General features: G+C 33.1%; 1 pseudogene; it reads left to right on the forward strand.

Annotated features, from left to right (window-relative positions):
- Window positions 1-6487: 6487 nt before the first annotated feature.
- Window positions 6488-10737, forward strand: LOC120151442 (annotated as a pseudogene).
- Window positions 10738-14367: the final 3630 nt, after the last annotated feature.

Here is a 14367-nt window from a genome sequence, read left to right on the forward strand (position 1 = left end):
CCACCAAAAATTGCCCCCAATTTTGGCTTCCAAATCCACTAAAATTGCCTACCAATTTTGACTTTTCCAACAATCTCCTACTTGAAGACTGCTTTTAATCTATCTTCACACCTTAATCAATGCAGCAACATTTCTGGTTTTGTTATTCTAGCATGTCAGTTTGTATGTAGTCACCGCCTTAAACCCACTTGTTATTGGGCAGTTTCTCTGTGGTTGCCTTGTCCCTCAACGTCTTGGCTCCATTCGACTCTTGTCTACTAGTCTTTGAAGGATTATTCTCACTTGGACATCCTCGAAGCCCTTACTTCTTCTCTTCTCTTATGATGGTCTCTAAAGCCATGTTCTCTACACGAACATGCTCGACAAACTCCTTGGACACGGACAACTCTTCTTACACTTGGCTTATACTCGCTTTGGCATAAATGAACCTTATTGAGCCAACTCTCAACGCCTATCGATCTTGGGTTCGTCTCTTCTCTGGACAACTCGATCTTGGGCTCATCCATCACCTTAGATGACTCGCTCCCCTCGGGTAATTTTACAACACTGCTGGCATCTTAAGTTTGTGCCCCTCTTTTTCTCTCTTACCCTCGGCTTAGCACTTTGACACTTGAAATTGTGCCAAGCCTGCACATATCTTCCCTAGATCCATCATCTGGTTCATCATTGAGTGGAATTTCTTTGTCACTCTCGAGGAATAACATTCATCATTCAACTTGCCTTTATCATGGAATCTCTTGCCGTCGCTTTCGGCTTTGCTTTGGAAGTCTTGTTCTTTTTTACTCCAAATTCTTTTAATGGACTTAGCGGTTGTCAAGGCTTTAGACAACCCTTGACTTCCCTTAGCTCCAACACTTTCTTCGCCCATGGGCTTCAATCCGAACATGAAGGTGAATAACCCATCTTCTTCAGTCAAACTTGGGACTTTGAGCATCTTCTGAATCGGCTCATACTTCTTAAGTGTCCCTTTATGCCTGAGACGCCTCAACTTGGACCACGCCTCCATCCTGGCATACTATGAGCGGACTTGCTCACCTTGCACCCTCGGCTTGACGACTTTATCTCTTGCTATCTCACCGGGTCATTTCCTGTGCTCGACTACTTTGACACCTGCAGTCTCGTCACGCCTCGATCTTGGATTGACTACTTGAGAACTTGTAGTCGCACCATCCTTGGCCCTTGATTCGACTACTCTGGAACACATAGCCTCACCAAGTCATTCCCCTGACTTGATTGCTTGAACACTCGCAATCGCATCGGGCTTTCTTTGGGTTTGGCTGCCTCAACATCAACAGCCTTGCCTCGTCTTGTTCCTTGCTTGGTCGCATTGATCCCCTCAATCGGACCAAGTCTTTTCCCTGGCGTGGCAGCTTTAACACTTGTGCCCGTGCCAACTTTCGCTACTTCTCCTTCTCTCATCCTCTTCATGATGGTTATAAGGCGACGCTTCTCGAGACATCCTCTAATCAAATGAGGACCATCACAGAAGCAACACTTCAATTTTTCCTTGCTCTCATTCTTCTTCACACTGGACTTAGCCTTGTCATTCTTTCCTGATGGCTTTCCTTGGCTACGAATAGTTGATGGCTCACATTGGCCATTCAAAGAGATTCCTATCATCTCACTGCCGCACCTTTTCCCGGTCTCCCCCATTATTGCCACTATCTCTGGGCCTGGGCCTGGATGATACATCGCTACTTGGCTTGACACATGCAAGCTCAGTCAGCTTTCCGGCTATAGCTATGGCCTCTGAAAGTCTCTGGGCATCACCTTGCTCTCCCCCGAGCATTGCCCCTGGTCTAAGTCATTCAAGAAGGTCTTGAGCGCACCATTCAATTTCTCAATTTTCACATTTCCTTCGTTTGCAGCCATCGCTCCCACTCGAATCTGGCTTCGTTTGGATCGTTTCTGATAATTTTTACAAAATAATGTGTATTAGAACACCTCAGTCGACAAGCTCGTATCGCCGACCAAATTTTACTATTCACAAAAATTCACTATTCATGTGAATAGTAACTTCGCAGAAAAATTGACAAAATTCACAACCAAAAGCTCATGATACCAATTGTTGGGAAATAACCGAGTAATTTCCCTATAATCAGATTAGTGAGAATGCGAAATAAAAGCGAAAAAATAATACCCGAAATTGATAACGGAGTTTAGCCAATTATGCCTACGTTTCCGGACTGTTGCAAATCTTTTACTAAAGAGATAAATTTACAAGTGTTTACAAAAACACTTGAGAGAGAGCTAGAACGATTTGGGGATGGTTTTGAAGCTAAATGAGTTAGGGTATTTATAGTTGAAGCTTAAGGACTAATCTTGTAAATATCCTAAAGTATAATGATTAAATGTGTGATTTTACCATTATCAAATTGTCAAAAATTTCAGCTTAATTTTGACAATTTGTTGTTTCCACCGAAAATGGCCTCCAAAATCCACCGAAAATTACCCACCAATTTTGGCTTCCAAAATCCACCGAAAATTATCCATCAATTTTGACTTTTCCATTAACTTTTTCAACAATACATATGTAACACCCATAACCCGTATAATTATACCTATATAGATTATAGATGTCAACCGAATTTTAAAACCATTTTTTTCTAAAACGATTTAAATTTATTTTCTTAAAATAGTAATTGATATTATAAAAATATCATATCATATAATTTATATTTTGTTATAGCAATTTAATTCAAAAGATTTTTTTTTTATTTTTTTGAATAGTGATGAACAGTATTGTAACAGTGATTAACAATACCCGTGAACAGTACATCTATGCGCTATAGTAACGTGAACAGTGCATCGATGCATCAAAACATCGAATTAATATTGTGCATCGATGCTATGCTACAATAACTGCTACAGTAATTTCAGCATTATACAAAACTCATAAATTACCATTTTGTTTCTAAATTTGTTCAACAAATCAATAAAACATTAATAATTACATGCCACTAATTAAGTTTACATTACATCTTAGGATGTCTTACTGATATAGAAATATACTTCTTGATGCTTGATTTCGCTTTGTACTCCTTATTCCACTACTGGCTTTTTACCTACGCGTGAAAATCATCACACGTTAAGTATATACTTAGTGAGGCAATTATAACAATAAACAGTGCAATATTATTCATGCATGAATTTCGATTTCAAATCAAATGTCATAAAACCATGCTAATAACATATCAAATATTTTACCATGATCAAAATATCATAACTGAATATTCTTTTCAATATACTTGCCATTCATTCCATAATCTCGTAAGTTTATTTTCATTACTTACCATTTATTAACTAATAAACCATAAACCGTAGACAATAACCCAGTATAAACCCGAGGACCTTGGGTACATGAGTAAACTATAAGCATCGTAGTGCTATCCAGTATGACACATAAGGTCGTGTCCACTATCTGTACTAGGTATCCTTAAGTACAGTCCCGTATGGCACATAAGGTCGTACCCACCATACACTAGGTATCCTTTAGTGTATCCCGTATGCAGCCTTTGCTGGACTCTATGGCATGCCAGCTATACCCTGTCCCTCAATGACTTACTCGGGCACAGTCTATTTTATTTGATCCATCCATCACAATATATTATCAATATTTAACATTGGGCAGTTCATACCCGAATAACATTCATGGTAAAATATCACATTTTCCATAATCAATGCATTATAATTTCATACTCTGACATATCAATGTCATGTCAATTTATAAAATATGATAAAATATCATGCTGATAAACAAGGTCGACTTATTGCAAGTCTTCCTGATGATGTATAAAACATCCATGTATAATTTCATGCATGTATTGCACTCACCTTGACACTTTATATAATCCAAATATGATCCTCACTAATTGTCCACAATAATTCCTTTTCTATTTGATTTGCTTTGATCACAAATCAATCACAACTGATTAAATCACAATTCATATCAATTCTTATGTTAGTGTTGTACTAACTAACACATCCCATAACAATTCCATAATATACTTGAAACCCATTTTCTACCAAGTATTTAAACACTTAATAATTCATTTTTAACATTTGCACCAACTTTTCTAATTATATAAAATGGTCCTTCACCATTTTATCACATACATTCATTTAAATTCCACATCAACAATTTCCATCATAGTACATCAATTATACAACACTTATACAACAACCCCTAAATTTCATAATTTACGAATTGATCTCCAACTTTTCAAAATTACTAATAGTCACCAAATTTTGTAAAGCTTGTAGAATACTTCCTTCACCATTTTCAACCCATATAATTTTTCCATAATTATTCTTACTCAAACAATACATGGCCAAAACTTAAAGAACAAGTTTTATAAATTAAACATGTTCTAATCGTCATCAATACTTGAATATGAATCTACATACATAAATCACAAGATTTATCATCAATTTCATGAATCCTATCATGAACATAAACCCTTAGATTTGGGATCTTGAAATTCAACAAGATTAGAAAGCAATATTGGTACCAAACGATAGCGTTTTTCACTTAGATCACTTTCCTATCTCACACATAACTCCATTCCAAAGGAATTAGCTCAAAATTGAAAATGAAATATTTTCTTACCTTGAAAGCTTTCTCATCCATGGAGAGAAGAACACTTTGGCATGATATGTTTGATTGATATCATGCTTATCATCCTTTAAGAAAATATTATTAATCATTAACTTGGAAAATACCAATTTACCCTTAATAAAACTTTATAATCACCATTAAACCAAGATACATATTCTTATCACCTTCAAAATCACATAATATCAACCTTGTCATCTTTAATAGTCAAATATGAACAAATTAGTTTTCCACTTTACCGCCCTTAAAAAATTTCCAAAATTTATAATTTAGTCACTTTAATCAAACAGTTCAACTTAAACATGTAATTAAACATAAAATATTATTTTCCAACATTTAAAAAATGTGAAAATAATATTTTTATTTCTCATTTTCATGACCCATTTGTAATTTTTCCAAAATTACATTTTGGTCCATAAACTTTTCAAAGTTTATACTTTGGTCACCAAACTCTGCCAAATATATAAATTGATCACTAAATAAATCCATTTATGGAATAACATTCTTTTTGAGAAAATTTCAACTTAATTCCTTAAACTTTTCCCAAATTTTTACTTTGACCATCAAACTTTCAAAATTTACATTTTGATCATTATCTAAATTTTTGGGGTATTACAACATATATTACATATAACCATATCTTCCTTCAACAATCAACAACAACACAACAAAACCCTATTCTCATATACAATGGGGTAAGGCGGAGATAGGGTAGTAGGCTGCCCCCAAAGCCAGGTTGAGAGCAGCTTCCGTGGAAAGACCTCCGACAGTTAAAAAAAATACAATGCATGTATAAATAAATAAATACATAGTTGAAGAGTCTTCATATGCAGTCTTCATATGCACGTGTGTAATGGGAAGTAATCCCTGCAAATAAATCCTACGTAAAAATCTCTACATATGGACAAAACGTAAGTTCTGGCTAAATTTAAAAGAGGAAACATGAAGAAAATGATACACAGAAGTCAACGTTAGCAAACTACGATAGGGAATAAGTCAAAATGGTTAAAAACTAAACTAAGGCAACACTACTCCCTACCCTAGTTCTACAACTGCCTCTTTTTTATATGTTTCATACAAGCTTAAAAATATTGGGATAGAAATTTGGTTTTAGTCAAGAAGAAAATTGTGTAATTTTCTGATTTGTGTCTCTAATTGGAAAACGAAGAACTCTTTTAGTATAGTAATTTAGTATACAGTTAGGGATAAAGTAATTCTAAATTTTTAATTCGATGTTTCTTTTGAAGATTTGTCAATTTTTTTCACATTAGTCCTTTAACTTGCAATTTTTTAAAATTAACTTAATGATGCGATATTTGATATTATGTTACAATATATAATTTTAAAATGTCAAATCGTTTAAATGATAAAAAAATTAAAGATTACTGTGGATGAAAGAAGTTTAAAAATCAAACCTAAAAAATTGTAAAGTTTAAAGATTGAATATTGCTTTTATGTGCAAAAATTGTCAAGTTATTTTTTTTTACAATTAGAATCAAGTTAAAATAAATTTAAAAAAGTTGAGGACTAAATTTATTATTATGTTAATTTATTAATTGTAATACTATTCTTATTAACTTTTTAGCGAAAATCAACATTATTTTATAAATTAAGTGACAATGTTATGAACTTTTATAATTGAAGTACTAAAAAAGTGTCATATGACCATTGAGATTATTTTCGTATTTTACCCATAAAAACAATTCGTAGCACAGGCGCGTGTAGTAACGAACTAAAGCGGCGTCGTTTAATAGTCTGAAGTTATTAAAGTCTTAGACATTTGGCAACAATAAAAAAATAAAAATAAAAATAAAAAGAAGGTATGGGAAGATGAAGGTTGAAGCCCATTGTTCTTCAACAGGCTCGCTCGACTTCGCACTCCCTTCATTTAGATCTCCCCTCTCTCGTCTGTTTGATTCATAAAGATCTCAATAAAACCGTGAACCGCACCCATCCGATCTGCTAAATTACTAGGATTTCGGAGGGACTAAATATATAAAACCAAAGAACAAATGGCGGGGGCCGCATCTGCACTGTTTCTTCTAGATATAAAGGGCCGCGTTCTGGTGTGGCGTGACTACCGTGGCGACGTCTCCGCCGCTCAAGCTGAACGGTTCTTCACCAAACTCATTGAGAAAGAGGTTTTTTTTTTTTTGTAATTTCAGGATTTCGATTTAACATTTAATCTCCGATTAGAATAAATATGTTCCTTCTGTTTATTGCTTTCTTTTTAAGTTTGAATTTAGCTTATCTATACTTTGAATCAGTTTTTAGATTGGTTGTGCTCTAATTGGTTAACGTATTGTTGAATTCGGTCCTTTGGATTTGGTTTACAGGGAGATCCGCAGTCGCAAGATCCAGTGGTGTATGATAATGGAGTAACGTACATGTTTATACAGCACAGTAATGTGTACTTGATGATCGCAACAAGGCAGAATTGCAATGCCGCCAGTCTTCTTTTTTTCCTGCACCGTGTGGTCGATGTAAGCTAATTCTGTAATTGTAGTTTTATGCCTTTTATATTTTCAAATTTTCGATTAAGTTGTGTGCGTGTGTGTTCCCTAATGAATATATGGTATCCATTCTCTGTATTGGTATTAATGTTTCAGGTTTTCAAGCATTATTTTGAGGAGTTAGAAGAGGAATCTCTTAGGGATAACTTTTGTAGTGGTATGTGAAAATCAAACACATTTTTCTTGTTTGTTAGACAGTTTTAGTTTATAATTTTAGTCGAAGAGTTTATAATTGGCTCTTTTTCATGCTTCTTCCAGTATGAGTTACTTGACGAGATTATGGATTTTGGCTACCCTCAATACACTGAAGCAAAAATACTTAGTGAGTTTATCAAGACCGATGCATATAGGATGGAAGTTACCCAGAGACCCCCAATGGCTGTTACCAATGCAGTCTCTTGGCGTAGTGAAGGAATAAACTACAAGAAGAATGAAGTAGGTGGCTTTTTTATAGTTATTCTTTTGATATATTTATTAATGTATTAAGACGCTGGCTTATAAGATTTGTTCTTCATTTCAGGTGTTTTGGATGTGGTAGAAAGTGTGAACATACTTGTCAACAGCAATGGACAAATAATTAGGTCAGATGTTGTTGGGGCGTTGAAGATGAGAACTTATTTGAGGTGTGTTTTCTGTTTGTTTCAAGATAATGGTCCATTATGCTTCAATACAGAATTCTATCTTTACTCATAGTTTGTAATTGCTTCTTTTTTGTGATTAGATTTAAGTGGAATTTATAAAAGAGTGTCTATGTTGCAAAATTTATATTTAAACAAATAAAGCATTCTGGAGAGAATGCGTACTTATACTGTTTGGTCTGCAAGCTGCAAATAAAAGTTTAGCATTTGTGAATTTCTTGTGGGGAAAGGTGATTCTGATTGAAGTGGTAGATACCTGATATGATAAGACCTCAATTTCAATATACTTCCTGCAATCTGATAAAGCTTATCAATTTAGAATTGGGAATTGGTGTCTATTCTGCACCCTTGTTGACAACCCATTCATTTGAAACTTCTGGTTGCCATGCCATTCATGCTGGAAGCTATAAAAATTTGGCATGGTCATGTATGCATGTTCTATCTATGCTATGTGATAGTAGGCAACTCAAACCTTCATGCACTCAGACATTGTCCAAACAATTGTTTTTCATGATATTTATGGCACAACAAAGTATCCTTACATTTTGGAAGTTTTGTTCTAGGCTTCCCATTTATTTATTTGGGTTCAATTATCTTTTTCAGTGGTATGCCCGAGTGTAAGCTTGGCCTAAATGATAGAGTATTGCTTGAGGCACAAGGACGAGCCACAAAGGGAAAGGCGATTGATTTGGAGGACATAAAGTTTCATCAGTATATACCCCGACTCTCCTTTCTAGATCTACTTCGGTTTTTATGATATGCTTTCTTAAGCGTTCAGTGGAACTGCTACTGAAGTCTGATGTTGCAAATTTCCGTATCGTTAATGCTTTGATCTAGGTGTGTACGTCTGGCCCGTTTTTGAGAATGACCGGACTATATCCTTCATACCTCCTGATGGTTCCTTTGATCTCATGACATACAGACTTAGCACTCAGGTGAACCATTTTTCTTTTGAATTTTCACTCCCCATTCTTTCTTTCTTCCATTTCTTCTTCATCTTCTCATCTTTTTTCTGTTTTTCTTATCTTTCAATATGACAACTGATTATGATTATTGTTGCTGCTTTTAGGTAAAGCCACTCATCTGGGTGGAAGCTCAAGTTGAAAAACATTCAAGAAGCCGTGTTGAGATTATGGTAAAAGCCCGGTCTCAGTTCAAGGAGCGTAGGTATTGGGTTTTTTTATCCTTAGACCTGAATATTTCATTGATTTCTAGGTGCTTACTTATTGTTAGATTACTAAGATCTCATGAAGACAATTATTTCATTACAGTACTGCTACAAATGTTGAGATTATGGTGCCTGTGCCTGCTGATGCTTCCAGTCCAAATGTCCGGACATCAATGGGATCTGCAGCATATGCACCCGAAAATGATGCTTTAATGTGGAAATAAGATCTTTTCCTGGTGGGAAGGTATCATCTGTCAACTCCAAACTTTCTTTGAAAAAAAACGCTGCTGCAATGATACTAATTATTTTGAAATTCATAACATTAGGAGTATATGTTGAGGGCCGAGTTTACTCTTCCTAGCATAACAGATGAAGAGGCAACTCAAGAGAGAAAAGCTCCTATTCGTGTGAAGTTTGAGATTCCATATTTTACTGTTTCCGGGATACAGGTGTGCCTTCATATCCTTTACTTTTATTTGGTTATACCAAGTGCAGCATTTTGTCAATCTGTTCTTCCTCAAGCTCAAAGGGTTACAAAAATATTTTTTTTTCCATTGCCCCCATCTCTCTTCCTTACATTCATCAGTCAAGAACTAGAGTTTCTATCTGAATTGGGGAGAAGATAACTTGTGTTCACTTTCATTCTTATTTATTTTCCTAACATATGCACTAATATGCTTGATCTTAAATTAACATCATAAATTAGCTGACCCTTATTCCCATATGTAATGGGGTAAGGGGGAGGTAGGATAGTAGGCTGCCTCTAACACCAGGTTGAGAGCAGCTTCCGTGGGAGACTTCCGAATTATGAATTGCCCACAATTGGCCTAAAAATTCATAAATTCCAACCCAATCCCTGCAGGCAGTTATCATCCGAAGGAGCCATAGTAGATACAGCTTATTTTGCAATGAGTAAAAATTAAAGCTTAGGCTTTACAATGTTTCCCCGTTTAGAACTATTTATGTTATGGCTAAGAGATGCTGTTTGTTTTTGCAAGTAACATGTAAGAATCGTCTAATAACATTTAACAGGCTGTTCGGTCAAATTATCCTGCCTGGACTTTGGTTGAAGCATCAAATTGGTTGATCTATTATGCACTGATTAGATTGCGGGCTATGTTGCTTGGATTCTTCATTGTTCAATAAGTACCCGTGTCCAACAGTTGGATATGGGGATATGACCTCCAAATATATAGAAAAACTTTGAAAAATCTAACTATACCCGTGTTGGATTCATACCCATGTTCGAGTAACATGGATTGCTGTGTGTCTAGGGTGGTGGGCAGAATGGATTGAAGATAGCAATGCAATCTAATATGATGCCGACATATCAAACATAAACATGCTAATTTTCATGAAAACGGATCCATCTCATTCACTTGGCAGCGCAACGTAGATAACTCTTGGATCCAGGAATTGCCCCGGAATAATACCTACTAATGTTTGTGTTGCTTTTGATAGTTTTCCTAATTCACCTGTTGGGGTTTCTCAGGTTCGTTATCTGAAGATCATTGAGAAAAGTGGTTACCAAGCTCTTCCATGGGTACGGTACATTACAAAGGCTGGCGAGTACGAACTAAGACTTATTTGATAGCCATTGTTTTTAAGTTGTCATCTCCTATGAGCTTTTAAACGAGTTTGAATCATTGGGGCACAAGAATACAAAAAAATCCAGTTTATATAAGAAAGGCCCTATGAAGAGCATGCAAGAGTGTTTCGTTGTGAAAAATCCTCTCTGCTTCATATTATACTTCCTGTGCATTAATGATTAATTGTTTGAATGGGCCACCTCGGTGCACTGGGAAATCATGATGCTTGAGGCTGTATTTTAAAGTAAATTATTTTTAGTTAAGAAAAGGATTTTGATGTGTTTAGCTTTGAAAGGGAGCAACTGTGTGGAACACACTTTCAAAATTATATTAAATAATTTGTTTAGATTCTAAATTTTCAAAAATTATATAATGAGCATTAAACTTTAATTTTTATTATAAAATAGACACAACACCATTAATTGTTATTAAAAGGTGATGTGATAATTAATGAAAAATATCTAATTCGACCTTTCAATTGTAATTAAAATTTGATTTTAATTTTAATTGAAATATTTTATTAGGTTTGTTGAATTGAAACAAAATAGATATCAATAAATTAAATATTATTTTTAATATTATATTATAAATATTGAATTTGTATCATATAAATTATTTGATACATTTATTAAAGGTTTAGGATTAATTTAGTTATTTTTATATAAGTTGGATAATTTTTCTTATTAATGTGATATTACACTTTCTGTTTGTATTAATTTTAAATTGTATTTAAATTTCTTTTAAAAAAGTTTAAAGACTCGAATCACATTGCTCAATACAAACTAATTTAGTTGTTTGATAATTAAAATTTTTAGGTCTCAAAAATATAAAATTTTAATCTTATCATTGCAAAAAAAATTAAATAATTAATAAATTATAAAATATTACAAAATTCTTTGACAATTACAACAACATTCAATAAATAATTAGTTATAAAAAATAATTAGGTATAATTGAGGGGTGAAATAAGATATTTTCTATTAGTTTATGCTAAATCGCCCCTTAACAACATCTAAGATCGGTATCTATTTTTTAACAAAATTTAAAATTTAATGTCTATCTTTTAAAATTTAAAATTTATTGATAAATAAAAATATTTTAATAATATTCAATGATTATTTTTAATTTTATCTTATTTTATATGAGTGGTGCATTTTGATATATGTTATTAATAATAGAAGGATAAAGGAGTCCTCAACCATTCTAGATTTTTTTTCACAATTAGTTGATACTTTAAATTTACAAATTTAATCAATTGAATTTTCTGATCGATAGTATTCATCACTTTACTAATGTAGCCGTTAATTTTATTAATGTGAAAGTTAAAATATGAATGATAAAATGGTAGAGGGTTTGGTTGCTTTTTCTTAGAAACTTGGGTTGATATTTTAGAAGTTTGATATTTAATTAAATAAGTAGTTTTTTTAAATAAAATTATTTAAATTTGGGTATAAACCTGTGTTATTTATGACTAAAACCGAAGATTTTTCAATCTACTAGAATCATTTACATTTAAGAATAAGATGTGATTTTATGAATTCTTTCGATGTTATACCCTAAAACGTCGAGCACACTATATCTTAAAAAACCAGCTACAAATATATCGAATAAAATAAAAATCTCAATAGAAAAATGTGTTTGTACAAATTAAACTCTCATCTAAAGAACGTTTTTTAACAATATTGACAATGTAATTTGTGTTTTTTTTAATAAAAAATCAATAATTAAGCTCTAAAATATTCTTTGATGTTGGTACGATCTTTCAATGATTTTTTTTAATGCGTTTACAGGTGATCAATTGGTTTGTAATAATTTATAGTCCCTGGAATGAAATTTAACCTTTTGAAAACCCTAAACCCTAAACCAAGCTTGCAGCAAAGCTAATATAAATTGGAACTAAATTATTGTCCAAGGATCCCACTAAAATAAATGAAAAACCATGTCTAAGCACATATGAAGACAACTGCATCCACCGGTAAAGATGGCAGGCCTTGTCTACTTTGTCTTGCATCCAAACAAAATTAAGGTACCATAATCACAATTTTGTCACCTCAATGCACCTTTTCCTTTTTTATTCTCTAACTTCCATTCTGTTTTATGTCCACAGTCGGAGACAAGAGATTCCATCCCAAGCATTTTTTTCTTCCTTTGATGGCATCAAAGTTATGTATACTTCCAAGTGATATTTAAGTTCTTCACTTTAATAATAATACTAATACTAATACTAATAATAATAATAATAATAATAATTAAGGAGACGAGAATAAATTAATTAAATTAGTGATAGATAGTCATCTCTTCTGATTTGAATAGAGTCACAGTTGGTGACAGATTAACCGTTAACCTAAGTCAAAGTGTTTTATCTCTATAAGGAGTTAAAACATAAATGAATAAGAGAGTCACGTTTTCATCTGCATTTTGACTCTTAATATTGGATCAACAATTTTATAATAGCTTATAGTATGGTCAATCATAGTCGTCATAACTACTCATAAACTAACAAGTTAAGTGGATACAATCGTACAACATGATTGATTCTAGTAGGTCATTTGAACTTGTCAAAAGTCATGTCAATAAGTTGTAACTTGTCAAGAACCATGATTATCGATGTGATCGCCGAGGATTGCGCAAAATGTACAAAGGCTGTAAGGTTTACCGTGGATATTCAAAAAATACTTGTTTTATTTACCATAATAAGTGATATCATTTAAATTAATGTGTTGGAGTTGCTACCGATCATTTTAATTTGGTTGATCGGATAGCATAACTTACCATTGTCCCGATCTTTGATTTACCATAAATTTGTCGGACTCAAGGGTCGATTACAATCAGGGAAATATTAGCACCCATTTACTGCCCTTTTGGTACCAATTTGATTTCCCGATTGTCTTAATTTGCAAAAATTAAAAGTTAAATTAAAATTTAAATATTAGATCCAAATTACTTACCTTTAACGATTAATCAAAAATTTAATTGGCTCCTCAAAATAAAATCAATGTTAGGATAAAAACAATAACCAAAAGTAAGAAAGGAAACAAAATTAATGCTGCAAGATAAAAAAAAAGTGGTTAATATAACAAAATATAATAAATAAATGAGGATTAAATTGAATAAACTTAAAATTCAGGGGTAAAATTACACGGGGTGACCAAAGTGGATTACGCTTCAAACTAAGGGGATTGCATAAATAATTTAACTATTTCGTATTTACACACATTCTGGTATATAAAATACCCAAAAACCTATTTTCAAGCTCATTTGAAAACATTCTCACCAAAACTCTCATTCCAAATTCTCTCAAGCACTCTCCCCACAGGTCGAAGCTCCCTCGTCGAACCACCGTTTCGGCCACCTCCCACGGTGGTTGGAGTACCCTAAGATACCCCAAAACCTCTCACTCTCGAGAACCCTATCACTTAATTACTATTCTTATCATATATAGGGGTAGACAAGATCGAACTACTTTAAATCTCACCTCTTATTCTGTAATCTTTTATACGTTGATAGTTTTGTTATTTTTTACTTATAAATTCTTAACACTGTTTTTAAAGTTTTTTAGAATTATCGTTAAGAAAATAAAGAAAATCAATTAATAATTTAATTAACTACGAATAATAATTATATAATTAAAATGTATTTAAAAATAAGTTTAGCGATTACTTTATAATTTTTTTTAAAATATTATTTTTCTTAAAAGTTTCGAGTTTTGACAGCTACGTCTACAAGTAAGAGGTATAAGTATTATATAAGATTTCATATCATAGTTTGATTATATAAAAATAACATTTTCCAATATTTCTTGACAGCAGCCCACAAGCTCAACTTTGGGTCAGCTCTGTCGTAG

This window comes from Hibiscus syriacus, unplaced genomic scaffold (genome assembly GCF_006381635.1).
Source record: "Hibiscus syriacus cultivar Baekdansim isolate YM2019G1 unplaced genomic scaffold, ASM638163v2 tig00111057_pilon, whole genome shotgun sequence".
NCBI lineage: Eukaryota > Viridiplantae > Streptophyta > Magnoliopsida > Malvales > Malvaceae > Hibiscus > Hibiscus syriacus.